This window comes from Podarcis raffonei, chromosome 1 (genome assembly GCF_027172205.1).
Source record: "Podarcis raffonei isolate rPodRaf1 chromosome 1, rPodRaf1.pri, whole genome shotgun sequence".
Taxonomy (NCBI): Eukaryota; Metazoa; Chordata; class Lepidosauria; order Squamata; family Lacertidae; genus Podarcis; species Podarcis raffonei.
The window spans coordinates 7526104-7533635 of record NC_070602.1 but is presented as its reverse complement, the minus strand read 5'-3'; the positions used below and the strand labels follow the sequence as shown (position 1 = coordinate 7533635).

General features: G+C 48.0%; 1 protein-coding gene across 9 annotated transcripts in view; it reads left to right on the top strand.

Annotated features, from left to right (window-relative positions):
* Nucleotides 1-3929: 3929 nt before the first annotated feature.
* KTN1 (kinectin 1) overlaps nucleotides 3930-7532 on the top strand; it is a 114438-nt gene continuing 110835 nt past the window's right edge. For 5 of the 9 annotated variants that reach the window (XM_053395562.1, XM_053395396.1, XM_053394969.1 and 2 more), the window contains exon 1: nucleotides 3930-4186. The gene's annotated coding sequence lies outside the window, so the exon portion shown is untranslated. The remainder of the gene's footprint in view (nucleotides 4187-7532) is intronic. The other 4 variants (XM_053395478.1, XM_053395224.1, XM_053395137.1 and 1 more) reach the window with 1 other exon arrangement.

The window sequence follows — 7532 nt, the reverse complement described above, 5'->3', positions numbered from 1 at the left end:
CAGTTGGTTTTTTTTCTTTTGCGGTGGTTTGTGAGTTTATCTACAAAATAAATGCATGCAAAATAAAACCCCTACAGCAAAACGAATCGCTTCTTCTCTCAAGAGTTAAGAGTCAAACTGTTGGAATCTCTCTCTCTCTCTCTCTCTCTCTCACACACACACACACACACACAGTGTACTCCCTGGGGACTGCATCTATTCGTTTCTACAGCTGGGATTCATCCATCCAAGGGTGTGTTGTAAATGTACTCAGCTCATTATACCCCGAAACCGATTGCAGAGCAGCTTAATCAGTTGACGAGTTATTTCTGCACAATTTTTCAGTTTAGCCTAAAAAATGAGGAAAATGACAGGCATTGCAATAGGTGTCCCCCCAAGAAAGCTGTTCTTGCTACTGAGAATCTCTCTGATAAAACAGAACTTGACGACTACTCCTACTCCCAGGTTTGCCTACATAGGATTGCCACCTTAAAAGAGAAGCACATGGGGTGAAAGAGATTAAGTAAAATGTGTTTTGAATCAATAACGATTTGAATTTATAGGAATTCATAGGGAGAGAAGGGAAAACCAACATATATACTTCATGCACACCAAACTGTGCTATAAAGGATGGGTACTGTTCTTCAATATACCTTATTATTTGTATAATCAATGCAACCACACCAAATAGCATAAATGCTGTGTTTCTTCTAGCCCAGGCTTCCTCAACCTCGGCCCTCCAGATGTTTTGAGACTACAATTCTCATCATCCCTGACCACTGGTCCTGCTAGCTAGGGATCATGGGAGTTGTAGGCCAAAACCACCAGGAGGGCCAAGTTTGAGGAAGCCTGTTTTAGCCTCTTGCTACTTTTATTTTTTGTGTCAGTTTCCCCAATAATGCAGTTTGCCAAATTCACAGGGTGAAAAAGGTTCCCCACCCTGGTTTAAAATATTTTTGTGGCTGTTTTCCATAGCTCAGAGCATATTATGAATATGAAATTAATGTAATACCCATTGAAACACAGACAAAAATAAAACTAACAAAAACCAAAGCTACAAAACCACAGAACTAATGATCCATGGAGTGATCTAGTGCCCAGCCTGCCACTCTAAAAAGCCAGTCAAAGCCATAAAGCAAAATATGCCTGGCAGCCCTTTAGAAAGGCAAGTAAGCAAATGGAACTGTATTAATTCCTGCCTGTTGCAAATTCACTTGGCTGGACAAAGAGAAGCAGGGCTGGGAATATTTAAAGTGTGACCCCGGCACATGGGAAGGATGAGCTTGAGGCTTCCCATCAATCCCACACCATGGGTGCTTCCTTTCTGTTCCGCCCTGTGGGAACTTTGCACATTCCAGTGGAAGAAAGGTAGAGTTACCGTACATTACATCATGGATTGTGATTTCCCAACACACAGAGACAAAATCTCATTCTTCCTGCAGATGCCAATTTTCTCTGTACAGTGCATTGACAGAAGAGGGAGCTCTTTTCCTTTGAAAGTGGTCAAAACAAAGCAGAAATGTGTCTTCAGGGTTAAGGACCCATTGAAAGAGATGAAACAGGAGTGGACAGATAGGCAGAAGCAGCACATTCTTCTCAAGGATTGGTGAGTAAACCAAAGGAGCAGCCTTTGGACATGTGCTTTCTTATTAATCATCCAACAAAAAGTGTGGCCACTGCAGTGGGAAAATGCAACAGTCACCTATTACACCCCAAACATGCTGTGATGAGCTCCGTATACCTGGAAGACTGGGGAGAACCAGGTTCAAATTTCCCTCTCAACCACAAAGCTCACTGGGTAACCTTGGGCCATTCATTTTTTCTCGGCCTAACCTACCTCACAGGATTCTTGTGAAGATAAAATGTGGAGAAAAGGACCACCGTGAACCACTGGTCCTGAGCCCCTTGCAGGAAAGCCAGGATAGAAAGGTGTTAACTATACATTTTCACTCATTTCACCTACATTATTTTCATAATTTGTAGAGTTGGAAGGGAGGACAAGGGCCATCTACTCCAACCCACTGCAATGCAGGAATCATACATGACAGGTGCCCATCCAATCTCTGCTTAAAAACCTCCAAGAGAGTCTACAAGCTCCCGAGGGAGTCCGTTCCACTGTCAAACAGCTCTTATTGTCAGAAAGTTTTCCCATGTTTAGCTGGAATCTCCTTTCTTGTAACTTGAAGCCATTGGTTCGTGTCCTAGACTATTGAAGGAGATGACAGAACTTTATAAAACCATGTGTGGTACGGAGAAAGTGGGTAAGAAAGATTTTCTTCCTGCTTCGTATGTTAGAGCTCAGGGTCATCCATCCTGGGAGTGACGAGGTTGGGGTTATTGTTTTTGTTGGATACTACATTGTGTATTTTTGTGTTTTTATATTTTAAACTTCCCTGCGAACCGATGGAGCTGAAGGGTGGGAGGTTCAGGACAGACAAAAAGGAAATAAATTATCTGACAAGGGTGCAGTTAAAACTATGGCATTTGCAGCCACAGAGGATAAAGTTATCAGAATCAGCATGACTCTGAATACCAGTAGCTTCCCAGAGGCAACTACAGCAGTTGCCCGCTGTGGAACAGGGTGCTGGACCAGGTAGGCATTTGGTCTGATCCATCAGTGCTCTCATGTTCTTACCATTGTACGTAATTCATTTATCAATCTTAAAGCATACTGGTGTGTGGAGTATGTGTGCGTGCGTGCGCGCTTTTAAGAATTATGTTTGCTTCATTCAATTTTCATTACTGTTTGCCAGCTGCCTCAAACCTCTTTGGAGAAATAGGTTAGGATAGAATTTTTATATAAAAAAAATTGTGGGGTGGGAGGGAGTAGATGTTGTACACAGAATCATCGAACTGTAGAGTTGGAATGCACCCCAAGAGTCCATTCTAGTCATCTAGTCGAACCCTCTGCAATGCAGGAATCTCTGGCCCAACAACTCTCATGCTCTCATGTCTGAACCATCTCTTGGCCCCACATCACTGGAACTGATTTTACTAGGAAACATGGCATTTGAGGAGGCGACACGAAAGTGTTCTATCTATTCTCTGGACCACATCAATGAGGCCAAGTGGAGGCGGGGAGGGTCTTGTCATCTGGGCAGCCCAGGACCTCCATATGCACTGCCCAGGGTCGCACCCTGCAGTTTGACTTTATCCCCAGAGATGCAATCCATTGTCTCTCAGGGACAGATGGATGCCAACAATACAGGCACAGCAGCAGCACATGTGCTAGTCACCTCTTAGAATCATCGAATTGTAGAGTTGGAAGGGATCCCAAGGGTCATCTAGTGTGGCGCTGATAACACCAAGGTTGCAGGTTCGATTCCCCCATATGGGACAATGGCATATTCCTGCATTGCAGGGGGCTGGACTAGATGGTCCTCAGGACCCACTCCAACTCTACAGTTCTATGACAGGTGGCCAATCCAACCTCCAGTCATAGGACGCTGCCTTATCCTGAGACAGACTCAGGGCACAGGAGGCCAGATGAAGCCACCGTCTCAGGAGGCAGATTCCACAGGGGCAGCAGATCCCCGATGCGGATCTCTATCCCCCTCACTCACCCCTTCTTTCCTGGTGGGAAGGCGGGGCACCATTTTGTGGCTTGCCCTGGGGGCGCGGGGGGGCGGTTGGCCAAATCATTTGGCCCGTGTACCTCAGTGCTGCCTACACGGACGGGCAGCAGCATCTCTCCCGGGCTCCAGCCACCCAGGGACGGAAGATGCACGTGGGAACCAGCCCCGGGCGACGGAAGCTGGATCCAGCAGAAAGAGGCGGGCAGCGGGGGGGGGGGGAGGCGGCGCGCTCTGCACGTCCTCAGAGGCACTCTTTCCCTTCCGCTGCGAAACAGGCACCCCTGAGGATGTGCAGAGCGCCGTGAGGCGCTGGGGGGGGGCAACCCGAAACCATGAGGGACTACGGGGGCCAAAGCGCCGCCGCCGCCCCTTTAACGGGCGGGGAGGCGGTGGGCGTCCGCCTGCCTGGATGAAAGGCCGGGCCGACGCCGCGGACGTGCCGGTGCCGCCTCTCCCTCCCTCTCCGCCCCGAAGGCCCGTCGCCGTGTGAGGAGGAGCCGTCGCCGCCTGCTCACGGCTGCCGCCGCCGCCGCTCCGCCTCCTCCTGCTGCCGCCGCCGCCGCTGCCCTTCCTCCTTCCCTCGCTTCCCCTTTCCTGACAAGCCGCCGGCCGGGCTCCTGCTTCCCCCTCAGGTACGTCGCGCTCCGGCTTCTTCCTCCTCCCCGTCCTCCTCCGCCGCCGCCTCTCCTCTCCCTCGGCCCGCGAGGCCGGCGCCTTAGTCAGCAGCCGGGCCCGCCCGGGTGCCTCGGCCTCGGCCCGCTAGGCCGGCGGGCCCTGCGGGGCTCCGTGAGGGGAAAGAGCGGCGGGTTGGCGGGGTCTCCCGGCCGCGCGGATCAGGGGTCGCCTCGTGGAAGAGGAAGGGGGCCCCCACTCCTGTGCAGGCCTCGCGGGGCTATTTGGGGGGCCATAAGGGCGGAGAGGGGGAGACGGGCGGCACTCTCGGGCGTCTGCTGCTTCTGCCGCTCAGGAACAAGGAATGGGGGGCTGGGGGCTGAAGGAGAGGGGGAAACCCCAAAATATTTAAGTGGGAAGTAGTTTCCTCCAGAGTCGGGGAATCCTGTTCTCAGACTGTCTCCCCCTTTTTTTAATAGGAGAAATATGCCCCCCACCCACAAATGCACCCCCAGAAGAACCCACACTTCTGGTTAGGAAATCCTGCGGAGATGTAAGGAAGGGTTGCTTCCCTTTTTCTAACCTGTGCTGAAGGAATATAGGGAATCCCCCCTTTTTAAAATTGTTTGGCCTTTTGATAAAAAACAACCCTGACAATTGGGGCACACCTGGGCTTGAGCTCTCACACCTGGGAGTGTGTCCTGTTGAGCTCAGTGGGACTTGCTTCTGAGTAGGCATTGCTTTGTGCTGGGAGCCGGACAAGAAACCTCTTGCACACTGGCAGGGAAATGCCAGCCTGTCTGTGGGTGTACCTGAAGGTGTGTCCCTTCCAGGAAATGTCTCTCCTCCAGCCCCATGATAAGAAATCTGGGGTGCTAAACCTGTGGTCCCCAAGGTATGCGTTAATGTGCTGGATCCTCTCACTGTTACCCCGCTGCCCCTCCGTTCATAAAAGCTAGGGGTCCCTAAGTGTGCCTTCAAATCCCTGCTGATAAAATAGTTTGGGGTGGGGTCTTCTGTTTCATAGAAGGAAGGGTGCTAAAGTTGTAAGAAGGCCTTCTGTTGGCCAACAGTGGGAGGCTGAGGCCAATTCAAGACTAAAGGATATGCTCTTACCTATGGAGCTGTGTGTTTTAAAATTTATATTTTATTTCATTGATGTCCTGCTTTTCTCCCAAGGAGCTCAAGGTAGAAAACATAGCTGTCCACACACCCCATTTTATCCTCACAACAACACTCTGGTTAGACTGAGCGCTTTTGAGCTGCCCAGGGTCACCCAGCAAGCCTCCTGATTTGAACCCTGATCTCTGGTCATCGTCCAATACTCTTAACCATCACTGCACACCAAAGTTCATTTTATCTAAAAGATTCTTAGGGATAGACTTCCTAGGAATGACCGGGTGAAGAAGATGGCAGTCTTTGGAAGAAAGTCCCGTGGGAATATGGAGGGTGAATTCTGAGTGGCGTGGTGTAATTAATGAGAATCTGATTAGAGTGCAGTATCTTGGGGAGATGTGTAGTATTTATGAGGAGGGATAGGCTGAGGTGTGCACTCCTAATTTTTGAAGAGCTCAAGGGAATGGAATTCATGCCTCGCAAGGGGAAGATGATCCAGTGCTTGGGGCTCTATGCTCCCAGTGCTATGGTTTCTTCGTTGGTCCTGAATGCATTTCTGGTTCACTCCTGGAGTGTTGGAATTTCTCCAGGAGTTCATTGCAGGTTCGTCTAATTATCAGTGCTCCCTTGAGACATTCTCATTGTGGACTTGAAGGATCTTGATGATAGAGCGAGATGTAGACTTTGCATCCAAGACTCGAAGCAGACTTTTCTCTGCCTTGCTTTAACTTATTTACATTTGGATCAAGTTCTCAGAGTGCTGGTTTAAGTTGAAGAAATGAAATGTCAGCGTTCAAAAGGAAAATCGGCTGTGGATTTTGCCCTTCACAGGAAATAAGAAATTCTATGTTGGTGGGCCCACTTTGGAAAATAGTTCTCATTGTGCCTGTGCTGTTCAAATATGGTTTCTGGAAGATTAAGGAAATGTTCTTGTGCTATACCTAAGGTAGACTTTAGGTGGTTTCTTAGGTATGTTGGCCCAAGCCTTGGTGTGAATTCTTCTTGGAAGGCTGTTCATCTGTGCTTGGCTGAACATGGGTGGGGGAAACAAAGACTTGGTTCAGGCAGGCTAATGCCTAGCAGTACAGGAACGAACTGGCACAAGCCTTGCGCTTGCATTCCCTTTCTCCCCTTTCTCCATGTTAAAAAACGTCCACTTCAGAGCTAATCACAGTTTCTCATGATGTCAGAGCACAAGGAACTGTGTTCAGATCCAGAACAGAAACTTTCTATTGGCTCTTGTGCGATAGGGAAAGGAAGGGAGGGGACGTGCACATAGCTTTGTCTAAACCTGGCTGTCAGTCTTCCTCTAAATTCGTCATGCTTTAGAGTTTTTCTAGCGATGACTTGGCTGAAATTTACTTCCAGTTAATGCCGTAGTTGACCAAGTGAATTGTGAAAGCACATTGCCACCAATTAAAACATTTGAGGGAGGAGAGGCATTCAAGCAAGTGAACTAAATGAAATAGTTCGTATAATAAAAGAAATCTGACACAGATCAATTTCGTCACTTATTCTAAGACATTTTTCTCCTCCCCCCACCCCATTTTACTTTATTACAAGCATTTAGTACTGCACCACAATATGTAAGTGAGGCCAGTCCATCAATTGCAGTGAAAAGTGAAAATCGTTTTGCTCTTTATAAATTCTGGAGCAGTACTTGAAAAGCTTATGTTGGAGAAAGTAGAAGTGTACTACGGTAATAGGTTCTAGGCATAAGTATTTCTATAAGGGTACCCCTTCACTCTTGCCTGACAGCTGCATGAGTCTGCTTTATACAGTATGCATCATGGCTTAATCATCAGGTTTAGCTTGATAAAACAGTTTCAGTAATAGATTCTCTGGGTTCCCTTTACTGCTTGCTGGGAATGTTGTAGGCACTTGTCATCTTGCATTTCTTCAAAAGATGCGGCGTACTTTGCTTCAGATGTCACTGACTTTAGGGAAGCAGTAGCTGTTAATAGAGCAGCAAATGAAGTCTTAACCCTCCAGTCCTAAATATACTTCTCTTGGACCCTGTCCCATTGATTTCAGTCAACTTCCAAATATGTATGTGCTTAGACTACAGCCTAAAACCAATGGATCGTGTAGTTCTGTTTCCCTTGTATGTTAAAATTACAATAGTCATCTTCATCTTAACGTAATGGAAAAGGTGAATATGAAGTTAAGGCATTTGTGTGGAAACTGCGAGTAGCTCTAATTACTACTTGGCCTACAGCCTCCCTTTCAGGCTATAATAAAGCCTCAGGG